This window comes from Uranotaenia lowii, chromosome 1 (assembly GCF_029784155.1).
Source record: "Uranotaenia lowii strain MFRU-FL chromosome 1, ASM2978415v1, whole genome shotgun sequence".
Classification (NCBI taxonomy): Eukaryota; Metazoa; Arthropoda; class Insecta; order Diptera; family Culicidae; genus Uranotaenia; species Uranotaenia lowii.
Window position 1 is genome coordinate 29,768,791 of NC_073691.1, and position 17,298 is coordinate 29,786,088.

The 17,298-nt window shown below is 34.7% G+C and overlaps 1 protein-coding gene across 1 annotated transcript in view; it reads left to right on the forward strand.

Annotated features, from left to right (window-relative positions):
- Nucleotides 1-1,019: 1,019 nt before the first annotated feature.
- Nucleotides 1,020-17,298, forward strand: part of LOC129738553 (protein lozenge) — a 119,856-nt gene continuing 103,577 nt past the window's right edge. The window contains exon 1 of the mRNA XM_055729771.1: nt 1,020-1,657. The gene's annotated coding sequence lies outside the window, so the exon portion shown is untranslated. The remainder of the gene's footprint in view (nt 1,658-17,298) is intronic.

Here is a 17,298-nt window from a genome sequence, read left to right on the forward strand (position 1 = left end):
TTTGAATATAGTATACTGAACGCATCTCCAGTTTTTTAAAACGTTTAAAAACTTTTGAATTTTCTGAGTAGCATTTGAAAAAAAACGAATTATTGCCCCCCCCCCCCCCGAGAAAAATTGCCCCGGGCCCCCCGATGGCTTAATCCGGCCCTGTGGATCATAGAATGGATTTCAAAGGACTTTCAAGAAAACTCTGTGAAGTCACATAAAACTTTGTAAGCAACTCGAGAAAAATTTCATTTTCTCAGCACTCGATGTTGCAATTCTCTAACGAACGAGGCGAGTTCTGAATAAAATCATTGTTTTGCAACTTATTGCGCAGATAATTTTTTATTTGTCTGTCTAGGGCTGACTATGAAACTACAGAATACAATTTGAGAAAAATATTTAAGCTTATCTCTGTGCAAAGAACTAAGCCAAATATATCCACAGAAAGTTGATTTCTAACTTCTCAATCAAATGGGTTGACATTTCTTGAACCATTGCAAAGTTTCGATTTCTCAGCCGTCATCTTTGGTGACAAAACTGAGCCATAGATCAAACTGTTGTTCAACACTAGCCCAACTGCCTAGCCTACAACACGTTCGAAATTTCCACCAGCCTGAAATGAAATAGAATGAAAAAAAAAATACCCCTTAAAATTCACTTAAGCCAGCAGCAAGTACTTCATTACGACCAAATGAACTCTTCGCCAATGAACAAGCCATCCTTTTTCCTCTCACACATTTCAAAGATTTCAACGAAGTGAAACCACATACCACCAATGTATTCATTCAGTACAACAGAGGCAAGACCCACCCCCACCCGTTGGTCATCATCATTGACTCGTCGGTTTCTCGGTTTGCCTTTTCTGCGGCTGTGTGATGCTAGCAGAAGACGGCGACGCAACATCGACGCCTGGCCTGGCTCACGGGGGGAGGCGTGAGGATTTTGTGGTTTGGTTTAGTTTGCTGCCATTCATCCGTCGATTCTCCTCACTCGTTCATCAGTTCTCGGTCGTAGCTGGACGTGGTCGGACATACAAAGAATTTTCTGAGCGTTTCACAGTCGTTTGTAGGTTTGTGGTCACCACTTTTTGGGAAGGACGGACGACGGGTTTTGACCCACAGAGGCAGTAGTAGTAGTAGTAGTTTTGTGTTTTTCGCGGTTCCGCTCTTTTTTTCCGGGAAAATTCGGTGCACTCCCTAACCCTAAACTATAAGTTAAACCAAAAGTATCGGTCGATGGGGGGTGACGGTCCGGGGGAATAAAAACTAGTGAATCGATCAGTTGCCTGTGAAGTGACTTGAATTTGAGTGGGGGTGTGACCTCATAGTTGTCCTACCGCATCGGAGGCATCGGGACAAAACCTCAAAAACCCCAAAAGACTAGTCGTCGCGCGTCATCGCGGCCGGAGATTTTCACGGACTGTCGTTTTCGAGAAAGTGTTCCAATTTTCTTGTTGCGGGAATCGATCCCGAAGAAAAACCAACTATTTGGGGTCATCAGTGTGGTCTAGTGGAAAAATCTTTTGAACCCCCGGAAGTGGCATCGAAAGTAAACTTACAGCTGAACCTGAACCAATCATCCCCCCTTTCTTCAAACAGTTAGCAGCTAGCCGCAGTTGTGGTGTGGTGATAGTGCCTCTCCACCGATTCTCCGGAACCACAAAGTTTTGGTTAGTTTTGTTTATTTTTGTCACTAGCTAACTACCAGCTACCTACTACAGATTGGGGTTCCGTTCGTGGTTTGATAGTGATAAAAGGTTGCGAGTATTTAATCGGCTACGGTCAATTAACGAGTGGTTTCCGGTAGCCGGGTGGAATTTGGGACTGAGAGTGAACGGTCTGGGGATATGGCGCTAAAATAAACCAGCGAAACTCAATTTACAAAATTGACTTAATCTTAAAATACCGGTAAACACCATTTGAGGCTTCGAGAATTTCGAGAATACACGCTTTTAAGTTGTTGTTTTTTGACATTGACCATTTTCCATTTTTTTCTTCCCAAGGAAGTGTGGATGGGGGGGAGGGGGGGGGTTTTAACCTTTTCCATCATGGAGATTATTTAATCAAGGGGAAGAATGACCATGTTGGTTAAAATCCTCTCTAAATAGACAAAATAGAAATAGATTATTTAGAAAAAAAAAATTTCATTTCAATAATTAAATTTACCGTAGTAGGGTGATTTGCCAATCGTTGTCCCCTAACCCATCGTTGCACAGCATGACTTAAATTGGCAATATTTCAGCTGTTTTTTAACTTTTCCTCAAAAGTAATACTGAATCATGTAATTCGGAATGTTTTCTGATGAAATGAGGCTTTTGAGATATTTTCTGCTGTTAAATGTGTATCTTATGACAGTTTTAATTTTTCTTGTTTTTTTCGCGCGGTTTTTGTGCTAATTGTTAACAAAAACCTTAACATTCCTTCTACGACAAATAAGGTTTTACGTCAGAACAAAACATTTTTAGTATCAGTTTTCTATACGAAACGTTTGTTGGACAATTTTAACACCATGATTTTGAAAAAAATTATGATCCATACTTAATCAGAAAAAATGTCGAATTGTGCAACAATTGGTCCGCTCAATCTCCTCCTGCCCCATTGTTGTACATAATTCAGCTGCAAAATTTGTTTGGAAATTTCAAATTTATAAATTCGTTTGCCTCCAAAAACTTTGTTTGGTTGTTTTAACAGCCAAAAATAGCAATAAACATTTTTGTAGCGATTGTTTATGGTCTGAATTATATAAACGTGTTTTGAATTAGAAAGGAGGCTTGTACGGAATTCTTACAATACATTTCATGTAAACAAAAACTAAACCTTACTTGTTCCCCAGAAATGATATTGGTTGTCATAAAAAAAAATTAAAAAAGATAAATATTTTTTAAATTTAGTGTTTTGACAGCTAATTTGAAAGCTGGTTAACCGTAGGATCATAATAAGAATCGCATTATACTGCTTTGCATAGCCAATAAGTGTGTTGATTTAAAACTTTCGCAAAAACGAGTCATGTAATTATTAAAGTCTCCAGGAAGCAAACCCAGAAATTTTATAATACTTTTCAATTGATTTCGATTTTTTTTATTTTTGAATAGTTGAAATGTTTTCATGAAATACTTTGCTTCTTCTTATGCTGGCAAAAAATTAAGCGTATGAATGGGCAAAACTAATAATTTAACATAAATTTAATTTCAAACTTATTTGAATTTCTTGGATATGTGAAATATTCTTCTTCCATACAAATTGTCATACAAAACTGAATACGTCCATCGACTACATGCAACTAAAACAACTCGAATTGTCTATTGATATGAAATTTTTTTTCTGAACATTTAAGTGGATATTGACGTTTTACTAGTAATTTGAGTAATTTCTGTAGTCCAATTAATTATTTTCCACTCAGAATTTTCTTATTTTTTGCACTCAATGTTGATTTTTAATAATTAATTAAATAATTCAAAGACACTTTATATTTCCATAAGTTTATTTTTCTACCGTCAAATCTAAATATTGAAGTTTTGAAATTATGAAACTCGTTGAAAAAACATATGTATGTATGAAAGTCGGACAACTTGCATTATCTGAAAAGTGTCAAAGTCACCTCTTGGGAAACATTTCTATGTTATGTGATTGTTTTCTGAAGATTGATGAAATGCTACTTAGGTTACAGTAATTACAAATAAACCCACTTACATGAAAAAAAATATTTAAATCAATAAACTTTTTGAAAAGATAAATTCTTATACAAAATTGTATGTCATGAGCATAAATCAGTCAAACGATCTGAAATTTTGGGCGTGGTTGTGTCCATTTTCAAGTTTTAAATAGATATTCATTATGTGAAAATCGATCGACTTCCAAGTCAGTCCTAAAGCAATTGTTCTATAAAATCACATCTTCTTCATAGGGGTAAAGGGGGGCAAAACAGATCACGTTCTTTAATCTTTTTACCTGTAAATAGGCATTTAAATATTTAGCATTAAATTTCTTTTAGTTCATTCTATGGGATTTTAAAGACATAAAATTTTTTGTTGGTAGGACATAAATAAGCTCAACACTGGGCAAATAAGGTCAAACAACACTCTACTCAAATGACTTCGGTTAAACCAAGAGGAAGATTTGAGTTTCTGAGAAAACTTCACGTGTGATAAATGCTATTCCAGACACTCAAACCGGAGGCTTTGTGTTTTTTTATGTTGGGTCCGAATTTTCCAATTGTGCATTGGACGGTTTATATGGAAGACACCCCCCCCCCCTCAAAAGGGGCCGTCACCAAATTAGATTGCATTTGAACTAGAAGTAACAAATATTAGCCTCATCGACCACATGCTGGCTGAGCCTTAAGAAGATTTTTAAAATGTGCAACCATTGGAAAAAATCGGACTGTGGTGGATGCCCCCACTAGCTACGCCCATGCGAACATTCTATCGCGACGGTCCAAGGTTCAGTCCTTTATGCTGACACAAGCAAAAGGAAACTGTACTTCGATCGTCCGATGTTTGTTTATGCTGACTACGCGTAAGCTACGTGTAGGTCGCCACCCGAATGTAGGTTTAAGAAATGGATAATAAAATTAATCTTAGTTAGACTCCCAACTTGACCGGATCGTTCGATCGAGATATCACTCCCCTTGTTTCCCTAACTAACGCGGGACAAAACATGGCGATCCAGGCCAGAATTAGCACAAAGTGTACAAGTTCAATGTAGATAGCAGCATCGAAGTGAAGCGCATTACCTGTGCGGGACGGAAATTGATGAAAATAACCATCTACAATTGTTTAACAAGAGTGAAAAGTGAGCAGTTCATTTCAATGTAGATAGCAGCATCGAAGTGAAGCGCATTACCTGTGCGGGACGGAAATTGATGAAAATAACCATCTACAATTGTTTAACAAGAGAGAAAAGTGAGCAGTTCATGTATGTGACTTTTATAATAAATAAAGCCTAAATATGGGGTGGTTCTCTGCTGACGAAACTTCACAAACATTGGAAATAAGTGGTGTAAACGGAGTTACCAGCACGCTGGGATACGTTGAAACTTTTGTAGGATATAATTCTGCAGAATATCCCATTAAGTTTAATATAATAGAGAGTTTACCGGATACAGTTAATGGTTTAATTGGCACAGATTTTCTGAAAGAATTTGGAGCAAATATCGATTTTGTAAATATGAAAATGGAATTGAAACCACCAGATAGTGAAATGTGTTACATAATACCTGCTAGAACTGAGGTAGTAAAGCTCATAAATACAAAACTCACTGAAACATGTATTGTACTAAATCAAGAGATACAACCACATGTATACATCGCGAATACAATTGTTCAACCTTCGAATGGGAAAATACCCATTCACATGGTTAACGTGAAAAACAAACCAGTTCAAATTTCAAATCTGAAACCAACAATCAAGCCAGCCAGTGAGTATTTGATACTGGCGATGGATTATAAGAATGATAAGTCAGACAGAATCCAACAGCTTTTCAAAGAATTGGATTTGAGTCTTTTGCCAAAAACAGAGAAACAGCATATGGAACAAATTTGCACAAAATATGCTGATATATTTTGTCTTGAAAACGACAATCTGACTGTAACAGATATCTACAGTCCAGTGGTTAAAATAAATAAAGAAGCCCAGCCAATTTATAGTAAACCCTATAAATTGCCGCAAATGCAAAAGTCGGAAGTAGAAAAGCAAATTCAAAAGATGGTAAAGAACCAAATTATTGAAAAGGCCACTTCCGCATGGAATAGTCCAATATTGCTAGTGCCCAAAAAATCTGCAAATGACAAGAAAAAGTGGAGACTTGTTATAGATTACAGGAAGCTAAATACGGTAATTGAGGATGATAAATTCCCTTTACCTAATATTGAAGACATAATCGATACACTTTCAGGTGCTCGTTATTTTTCGCATTTAGACTTGTCACAAGGATACTATCAATGCACCCTACGTCCAGAAGATAGACCAGTGACAGCTTTTTCGACACCATCCGGACAGTATCAAATGACGAGACTGCCGATGGGTCTCAAAATAAGCCCCTCATCATTTTCCCGTCTAATGACGATAGCGATGTCAGGGTTAGATATGACAAAATGTCTTGTCTATTTAGATGACATTATTGTCTTTGGTAAGTCAATTGAGGAACACAATAGGAACCTCATCGCAGTTTTTGAAAAACTTCGAAAAGTCAATCTAAAATTGAATCCTAAGAAATGTAATTTCTTTAAAACAGAGTTAATCTACTTAGGACACTTTATATCCGCTGAAGGAATAAAGCCCGATCCTGCTAAAATAGAAGCAGTGAAAAAATGGCCTATTCCGAAAAATGCGGACGAGGTGAAGCGTTTCGTAGCGTTTGCGAATTATTATCGCAAACATGTTAGAAATTTTGCAGCAATATGCGCACCACTAAATCTTCTAACAAGAAAGAATACACAATTCAATTGGAGCATTGAATGCAATGAAGCCTTCAATACTTTAAGAGAAAAATTTATAAATCCACCTGTACTTGATTTTCCTGATTTTGGTAAAAATAATACCTTTACGTTACATACGGATGCATCTGGGTATGCAATTGGTGCAGTTCTTTCCAATGGAAATGGCAGACCGGTTGCATATGCTAGTAAATCCTTAAACCAGGCTGAGACTAGATATCCAACTATAGAGAAGGAACTGTTGGCTTTAGTGTGGGCAATCAGACATTTCCGACCGTACCTTTACGGAAGAAAGTTTATTGTTCATACTGATCACAGGCCATTAGTTTACCTGTTTTCTTTAACAGATCCTTCAAGTAGACTAACCAAATTTCGGTTGGCACTTGAGGAGTACGATTTTCAAATTAATTATATTCCCGGAAGAAATAATGTGATAGCGGACGCGTTATCACGCATTTCGATTTCCGATCTAAAAACTATGACAGAAACAACAATGACAATGATAACACGGTCAAAATCAAAACAAATCAAAGAAACCACTGACACGGAAGGAACTGATCAGCCTCAAGAGTCAAATGTGGAATATATGGAAATGGAAGTATGTCCAAATATAAAAGAAATTGAAATAACCCCACAAAAAATAAGAATACCGCAAACTCAAACGTTAACTCACCTACGGGGAGTAATGAAAAAGGTAGCGGATTATATAAAAAATTTAAAAATGAACGTATGCATACTATTAAAAAGAAAAAAGAGCGCTCAACATCTTATGGAAAATATCCATGAAATAAAAATGAAGGATATACCGGATATAATTATTATAGGGGAACACATAAAAGTGATAAAAGAAGACATACAGAAAAAGATAATAATGAACGACTATCATGTCCTACCAACGGCAGGCCATGCAGGCATCAATAGAACTCTGCACACTATCCAGCAAAGATTCTATTGGAAGAATATGAAAAAAGATATCAAAGTTTTCATTGATTCGTGCCAGTTATGCCAGAAAAACAGAATCATAAATAAACCCAAAACACCAATGATAATCACAACAACAGCTGAAACTGCGTTTGAAATAATTTACTTAGATCTTGTTGGTCCTTTACTGCCTAGTGCAGAAGGTAACCGATATATATTAACAACGCAATGCGACCTGACAAAGTTTATTACGGCAACAGCCATTAAAAACAAAGAGACAGAAACGGTAGCGAAAGCTTTTGTAGAAACCATTGTTTTAAACTATGGGATTCCAAAAAGAATCGTAACAGATAGAGGCAAAGAATTCATGTCGAATCTATTTTCGGATATATGCAAATTACTCGAAATAGAAAAACTGAATTCAACAGCATATCACCACGAAACAATCGGTGGACTAGAAAATTCTCATAAAAACTTGGGAAATTTCTTACGTATATATAGTGAGAAATCACCCTTGTATTGGGACAGTTGGTTAAAATACTACCAGTTTGCGTTCAATACTACAGTCCACACAACGACAAACAAAACACCATTTGAGCTAGTTTTCGGTAAAATCTGTAATTTGCCATCAAACCTATCTGACGCCGAGACAGTTGACCCAATATATGACATTGAGGATTATTCAAAAATTTTAAAAATTAAATTGAAATCTTCGCAACAAGCAATCAGGGACAAAATAATACAAGAGAAAATAAAACGAGTTGAAAAATTCAACAACTTGGCGAAACAAATGAATTTTAACAAAGGAGACTTAGTGTTATTAAAAAATGAAACTGGGTCCAAGATGGAAAATATATATGTAGGTCCATACCAAGTATTGGAAGATTTAGATCCAAACATAAAAATTTCAATTCAAGGAAAACAAGATTTTGTACACAAATGTAGAGTAAAACCATATATAGGACGTGTGGTGGATGTTTAGAAAATAATACTAATAATAATAATAGTAATAATAACAATAAACCATAATTGTAATTCACCATAATAAATCATTGTAACACTTTATTCGAAACACTAGATGATCTTCAGTTAAATATATTTATACAATATTAGTTTTTGCATTAACAGTTCAAGAAACAATATCTCAATGTAATCAATAACAATATCAATTAGTAACAACTTATCAACAAATCAATTTATTGCTTATTATACTACTATAAATAAGAAGAAGACTATAACAACTTTAAACTTAATTTAAAAATTAAACAATAGCATAATTTTTAAATTTTATAAGAAAGGGCGTGTGGTGGATGCCCCCACTAGCTACGCCCATGCGAACATTCTATCGCGACGGTCCAAGGTTCAGTCCTTTATGCTGACACAAGCAAAAGGAAACTGTACTTCGATCGTCCGATGTTTGTTTATGCTGACTACGCGTAAGCTACGTGTAGGTCGCCACCCGAATGTAGGTTTAAGAAATGGATAATAAAATTAATCTTAGTTAGACTCCCAACTTGACCGGATCGTTCGATCGAGATATCACTCCCCTTGTTTCCCTAACTAACGCGGGACAAAACAGGACAACATTATGAACGACATAAAATTTGCCTGTGCAACTATTGGGCACTGACAAGCTGTTTTAAATGATTTTTTAAATTTTTATGTCACTAATTTCAAACATTTGAACTTTTGGATCTTGTTGACCAATCCTGGGTGAGTGCATCGACAAAAACAAATCGAGTGAATTTGGTTGAAATGACTGAAATACAGCATAAAATCCAAAATCATGTGCTTAGCTGTGCAACGATTGGCAAATCACCCTAACTGGAAGTTACTCGATAATTTTGAAACGCAAATTTCGATTTGTAATTCAAAAAATCTTTTGTATTGAAACAGAATTCTCAACACACAAAAACCCTATTTTGTCATTAGAATGAGTTTTTATGAATAAGTGTATTTAAACAAGTTTAGAATTTGAAACCAGCCATTTTAACTTCGATATTGATGCATCGAATACTAATTTTACAATACCCAATAGAATAGGCAAAAACAATCTGAAACCTTGTATCCAGTACTTTATTACTAATCGCATTGATTATAAAAAAAAGTTTATTTCGTTACAAATTTCATGTCGATATAAAACATTTTTCAAGAAACCAATTTCAGCCTAAAATTGAATATTGTGTTTCTTGTTCTTCTATGTGCTCAACTTCACTTTCCATTTTATTTCATTTTTATCTTATTTTTATTTCATTTTTGTCTTATATTTATCTCATTTTTGCCTAATTTTTGTCTCATTTTAGTCTTATTTTTGTCTTATTTTTGTATCGTGTATGAGTAATTTTTGTGTTCTTTTTTGTCTCATTTTTATCTATTTTGGGTTTAATTTAAGTTTCTTTTTGTATTATTTTTGTCTCATTTCTGACTCATTTTTGTCTTATTTTCATCTCAATTTTGTCATATTTGGTCTCTTTTTTGCCTCATTATAGTGTTATTTTTGTTTCATTTTTGTGACATTTTCAGTTTCTTTTTTTTTCTCATCTTTGTCAAATTTTTGTCTAAGTTTTGTTTTTTTGATCACATTTTTGTATCATTTTTGTCTTATTTTTTCACATTTTTGTCTCATTTTTATCTCATTTTTAGCTTTTTGTGTTTCATTTTTGTCTAATTTTTGTTTTTTGTTTCATTTTTGTCTAATTTTAGTCTCACCATAGCCTCATTTTGATCTTATTTTTGTCTCATTTTTGTGTTATGTTTTGGTCCATTTTGGGTAGTTTTTGTCTCATTTTTGTATCGATTTTGTATTATTTTTATCAAATTATTGTCCTATTTTTGTCTTTCTTTTCTAGGTTAATTTTTGTTACATTTTTGTCTCATTTTTATCTTTTTTTTTGTATCATTTTTGTCATATTTTTGTCTCATTTCTGTCTCTTTCTGACTCATTTTTTTCATAGTTTTGTCTAATTTTTGTCTATTTCTGACAGATTTTTATCAATTTTTTTGTAACTTTTTTCTTCATTTGTATAATTTTCATCTTTTGTTGTCTATTTTATTGACTCATTTTTGTCTCATTGTTTTCTTATTTTTGTTTCATTTGTCATATTTCTGTCTCAGTTTTTGCTTAATTTAGTCTCATTTGAGTTTCATTTTTGTCTTATTTTTGTCTCATTTTTGAGAAATTTTTGTGTCCATTTTGGGTCAATTTTTGTCTGATTGTTTTCTCACTTTTGAATAATTTTTATATTATTTTTGAATTTCGTTGACTCATTTTTGTTTCAGTTTTGTCTCATTTTTATCTCATTTTTATTAAATTTTTATGTCATTTTTATCTCATTTTTGTCTTATTTATGTCTTATTTTTGTCTGATTGTTGTCTTATTTTTGTCTTACTCTAAGTCACATTTTTGTCTCCTTTTTGTTCGATGTGTGTCTTGTTTGGTCTCTTTTTTCTCTCATTTTAGTGTAATCATTGTTTCGTTTTTGTGACAATATCAGTCTCAAAATAGAAGAAAGCGAAGAAAAACATTTTAAATCCATATAAATTGTAATTTTTTTGGGCTTCATTGGGAATAAAATTTAAAAAAAACTAGGCAATCTGGAATTCTCACTTTTTTAGCATGAGTATGAATAACGCAAAATTAATGTTAGTTTTTTGATCATTATGAAATGGTTAATTTACACACCCTTTTCATTTTGTGAAAAAAAGGGTAACTGTAGTTGACTAAGCAGGATCAATCGGGATACGCTATCGAATTTTTTTTCCAATTTGAATCTAAGCTTTGAATTTTCTATTGATACTTTTCAACTGATTTAGCCCAAATTTCATGCTTTTTATTCTGATGTTCTTTATTTAAAATTATCCTATACTATTTAAAAGAAATACCCTAAATTCAGCAAATTAGCTTCTTAATAACCATTTCAAATTATAATTATCCAAATATAGCTCCCATAGTTGAATTACGGATTTCACTGAACGATTTTCTAAACATGAATATTTCTTTATTTTATATCTCATCTTTCTTCAGATTTACGATTTTGTGATTTGAATATTTTCTATTCTAAATTATTGTTTTCGAAGGAAGTTTCTTTGTATCACTGGCACTCTTGATATAGAATTAAATATTTTTCTCTTTTCAATCAAATTTAAGTCAACCACCATTGTTTTGAATAAATTTCTTTAAGGTGAAAAGAGATTTTTGTTTTTATTTTAATCGAGTGTTCACATTTCAAATCGTGATAAATTACTTTTTCAAATTCAAGATTTAACAGAGGACTTACTTAATCAACCCTTTCATTGAAAATGAAGTCAGAAATGTGAATTAAGATGAATAATAATTGAAAATTATTATCATTTTGCTAAGCAGTTTTAAATCTTTGTGAATTTTTGCCCCAATCTTAACTTTATGTTAGAACTCGAATTTAATTTCTCTTTAAATCTGGTGTTGTATTTTAGGTTTTTTTGTTTCTGTGCACTGATTCAATTGCTTGTAGCTTTAAATTCTGATAAAATTTTGATATTTTGATTCACATTTATTTCTTGGTGTTTTGGGAATGTGGATTTCAAACTTGTAAACTAGCAGGTTTAAAATGATTTTCAAGCATTTACTATTTCTGAATAAGGAATTTAATTTTGAATAATTTTTAAATGGCTATCCGGGATTAGCATTCATTTGAAGCTTTGATTCTGATTTGTATTGAATAGTATCAGAGAAAATTATTACTTTATCGCGTTTGAGTGATGACCATAAGTAAGAAAAAAGTTTAAAAAACAATTTCCTTATGTATTGTGCATTTTTAGAATTTTTTATATTTGTAGCCAAATTTCAACCCCTTTACCGGGTCCTAGAATCGGTTGGCATAATTAACTCAAAATCGATCATATTGCATCTACAGCCTTTTGACTCTGAAGGCCTCATAAGTTTCTCGAAAATGATCAAGTTTTGAAGTGGAAAACTATTCAACCTCAAACAGTTATTGTGCTGCCAGTGAAGGCTTCAAGGTAATTTACAAAATGATCAGAAAATCATTTTAAAAATTCCTGAAATCCCATCTATTTGTAGCAAATAGTTGAAAGTTTTCCGATGAATGAACTCTTGAAAATTGGAGTTATTGGTAGGTGGATTGAAAGATGGTCAAGTTAGATTTCAACAATTTTACTTAAACCAAGAAGATTATTTATCTAAAAATGCACGTGTTTCTGGCAGTTTTGGTGTAAGCATATTTTAAGGAATCTTTCAGAAATGTGTGGTCGTATTCAAGCAACTAAACAGTTTTTTTTTATAAAGTCGCTGAATACTCAACATTCCTAATTAATTTTATTTAACAAAAAATATGGGTTTACCATAATGTCGTTCTTGCGTATCTTTTAAATTCATTGGAAATCCTCGGCCCTGAAATTAACAGAGAATTTTAGGTCTCAAACATATTCTTCAAGATTCTCACGCAACCAAAGATCTTGTAGAACTGATCTTTATCAATTCACCTCCTTAATCCAAATTCAACGGACATCTAGATATTCAACGTCCAAAATGCCATTGAATGAGACAAAGATATTCATCTTTACCAGCATTTTGAAAACGTTCGTTTCCGCGACATCCAATCTTTTTGTTGGATGTTGATTGGGTTTAAATTTGTAGGGGAGTGTGGGATATCATGGGCCACTTTTTTTTTTCTTTGCTTCATAACTTCTTTATCATAAAAGAAAAAAAGATAAATGGAAAGGTTTTCTACATTTTCAAGGTTTCATTAGGATTTATGCTTATTCTTTAAATAAATAAATTTCCCTGTCTGTTTGAAAAAAAAGGATTTTTTTTATTATTTTATCGTAGGCCACCTAATAAAAATTGACTAGATAACGTGCAAAGTTTATGAGTTCACCCAAAACTGAAATTTCTTATGCATTTAGATATTTTGCAGCAATTTCAGATGAGGAAATACAAAAAAGAGAATTGTGTTGTGATCGAATAGTTAAAAAAAACCTGAAGAACGTTCCGGCAAAATTCCTTATTTAGGATATACAAAATATTTTTCATAACTCTTCATTTGTCATAAGAAATGGGGTTATTGCTTTTTCATCAAAACACGTGAAAGGACATTACAAAACTAAGATCATAAGCGTATGAGAAAATTTTTGTTATGAACTTCAGGTTCCCCGTCGATGCAAGTAGCGGTTGCTCGTTTAAGGGTGATACGGTCAAAATTTGGTCAATATCAACTTGACGTATTTCCTTCAATTTTGCATTTAAAAAACCTGAACACCCCTCTTTTTGAAGGTGTGTGTGTAGAATGTTGTTCCTATTTTGATTTTGGAATTCACTCTTCAGTTGTCAAAATGCCGTCCAAGGAAGAAGAGCAGCCTATCAAAATTTTGCTCACACATCGTGAAAATCCGAGCTACTCGCACGCAAAGCTGGCGAAATCGCTAAAAACTGCCAAATCAACCGTTACAAATGTAATTCAAGTGTTTGGGGAACGTTTGTCGACAGCCAGGAAGTCTGGATCGGGGGAAATCGAAAACCGGAAGCCGCTGAGACGACAAAGAGAGTTGCCGGTAGTTTCAAGCGAAACCCTAACCTCTCTCTCCGAGATGCCGCAAATAAGCTGGGTGTATCGTCTACAACCGTGCATCGAGCCAAAAAACGAGCCGGACTATCGACTTACAAGAAGGTAGTGACTCCAAATCGCGATGATAAACAAAATACAACGGCCAAAGCGCGATCCCGGAGGCTGTACACGACGATGCTGACGAAGTTTGACTGCGTGGTAATGGACGACGAAACCTACGTCAAAGCCGACTACAAGCAGCTTCCGGGACAGGAGTTTTCTACGGCAAAAGGAAGGGGAAAGATAGCGCAGATATTTTCAAGCACATGAAACTGTCAAAGTTCGCGGAGAAATATCTGGTTTGGCAAGCCATCTGTACCTGTGGCTTGAAAAGCACCATTTTCATAGCTTCCGGGACTGTCAACCAAGAAATTTACGTGAAAGGGTGTTTGAATAAACGTCTGCTGCCTTTCCTGAAGAAACACGATTGTTCCGTACTTTTTTTGCCGGATTTGGCATCTTGCCATTACGGTAAAAAGGCCATGATGTGGTACGCCGCCAACAACGTGCAGGTGGTTCCCAAGGACAAGAACCCTCCCAACACGCTAGAGCTCCGCCCAATTGAGAAAAACTGGGCTCTTGTCAAGCGGAACCTAAAGAAGACCAAAAAAACTGCTAAGGACGAGTAGCAGTTCAAGGCAAACTGGCTTTCTGCGGCGAAGAAGGTGGTCAAGGTGGCTGTACACAATCTGATGGCAGGGGTTAAGCGTAAGGCCTGGCAATTCGGGTTTGGTAAAACCAGAAGCCTAACTGAATATTTTTCCTGAATTTTATACTAATTAAACTTGAAGATACAGCATCCTCTAAAAAGATTTGTTAAAAAATCCTCAATTGCAAAATTTTAAAATATCTACTAGGTATTCCTCTTTTTCAAATTGTATCAATAAAATTAATTTGTTCATTTCTTGCACTTGATTCTTGACATTATGTTTTAGGTAATATTTAAAACATTACAGTTTGAGTAAAAGAAATTCTTAAGATTACAAATTTGTAGAACTACGACATTTTAAAACCAAAATGTTTTTCAAAACTTTATTTTTTTCCCTAAACAAAGGAATAGACCATGATTAACAGAGTCTTCAATCCTAATGCGCTCCATAAATAGTGAAAGTAGAACATTCTCCAAAATCGCTAGCAAATTCCGAATCGAGCAGCCTTCGGTAAACTTCCACTCGATTAGCAGCATCAACGTGGACCCGAAGACGTAATATTTGCAGAGTATTTACCGGGTTTGCTGCACGCGACAATTCGACGAATCACTCACTCGAGAGCTAAAGCTTATCGCGAATCATGGGACCAGACTAGGCTGACTGCTGAGCTGACCGATCGCTGTCGATTCCTAATTGTCGTTTCCAGTTATGAGTGGAAAACCAAACGCTGCTGGAAGAAGAAGTACTGCCAAGCAATGGAAGATGACGACACACGATTGACGACGACGACGACGACGTCGACGACGTAGACATCACGTCGATGCCTTGACGCTTTTATTTTTAGCAGCTATTTTAGGTGTATCAAATCTTTTGGAGGTACAACAAGATAGCTGGAGGCAAATTTGGGGCTTCGTCGATCTACCATATGGGCGAGCGAAGAAATCTTAAACCTCGGTTGAGTGAGCAATTTTTGATGATCCTTAACAGGCTTTAAACTGACCCGCCAGAAGAACGAAACTTTCGCGCGTGAATGAGTAATCAGCTTTAATTACGATTCAGCGGACATGCCTCCGCGCAGCAGCGCGGATGACGAAAGGTGATCGTCAACAATGTGGAATATAAATAAAAACAATAATAAACACACACTATGGGAAGTCTTGCTTGAGTTTGTATATTGGTCGACTAACTGACCGGGGGGATATCCCCAATCGAACGTCTGCGATGATCGGCGGACGTCTTGGAGCGATTCCCCAAGTTGATGTGATATTTTTTTCACCAACCTTAACCCGTGCCTTGTTTGAACTACCTTATGTTAATAACATTTATGACTGATTTGTCACCCGCCTTAGGACTGATTGCTCACGACAACTGATCGAAACGAGCATATTTGAATACAATCGATGTTTATTTTACATATGCTATGACTTCGGTACTGTTTGATCTATTGTAGACATAAAACATAAAGATTTAAAAAAAAGTTGCTGTGGGAATTCCTCTTTAACAATGACAATTAGATAACGGTCATTCGATCTCTTCGGATGACTCATTTTGTCAAAGTTAAATACTAAAATAAATACTTTTATTAGCCTATGACCACAGTGCGTTGCCCTTTCACAAAGAAAAAGAAATCCCCATGATATCAACAAATTATCCAAACTCCACCACATGCAAATCATGCCTTGTGGGGAATCAATGCCATTTTGTGTAGGGTATCTTGGGCTTCCTATTTTAAACAGTATTTTATACATTCATGACGACTTAAAATTCATTTTTCTTGTTGGTTAGGTTTTCTTTCGCGAAATATAGAACATTCCATTTTATAGAATGCGATAGCGACGATACATATACATATATCGATAATATTGAGAAAGCTTTCAAAGGGGCGATAAGCACAACTTCGAATTATGGGGGGCATTGGAAAGGATTACGGGGAGCAGTGAGGTTGTATTGATGTTTGTTTAGCTTTTATTTTGAAAGATCATAAAATTTAAAAAAAATTTCTAGCGTTACGTTTCATAAGGGCGAAACTAGCAGTTAGCTCAAAACGAGAAAAAACGCGTTTGAAATTCCGGCAAATCTAATCAAATCCTATTTAAAAATCGAACACTTTTTGTTCAATAAAATCAAGAAATGTGCATTATATTCTCTTATTGTTCGTTGGTTATCAAGAAAATTAACTTTTTTCTCTAAATTTCAGAGGTTTTCGAGTTTCTCCCTTTTTTGTTTTCGATACCAGTTACGCCTGCAAGTTTCGCCCAAATGATTGGCCGTTTTTGTTTTGGTTTTGAGGGTTCACCTTTGGTCCTACACGCAAAAACTAATTAGGCCGTTTTGTCACACACGGCAGACTCAGTTGCGCCTTTTGGCCCTAAACGTATCGAAAAAAATAACCACATGTTGAATAGGCGAAACTTCACGTTCCAACGAAAATGCATTAACAGGGAGTTTTGCCTAGTTAAATTCTATTAATTTGTTGATAGTTTTCAGTGATTTTAAGATGAAGCCGCATTTATTACATAAAGTGCATCCACGTACATCCGGAATGACCGTTAATTCGATTTGTTTAAATTTGGCAGTTTCGGTCTTTTGAAATGTTACGCTAGAGTTGTTATATTTTTAAGTTAGATTGTCTTTCAGGAAAACGTTTATGTACTTCTATAAATATACGGGTCATTCCAAACAAGGTGACCATGAAATTGCAACG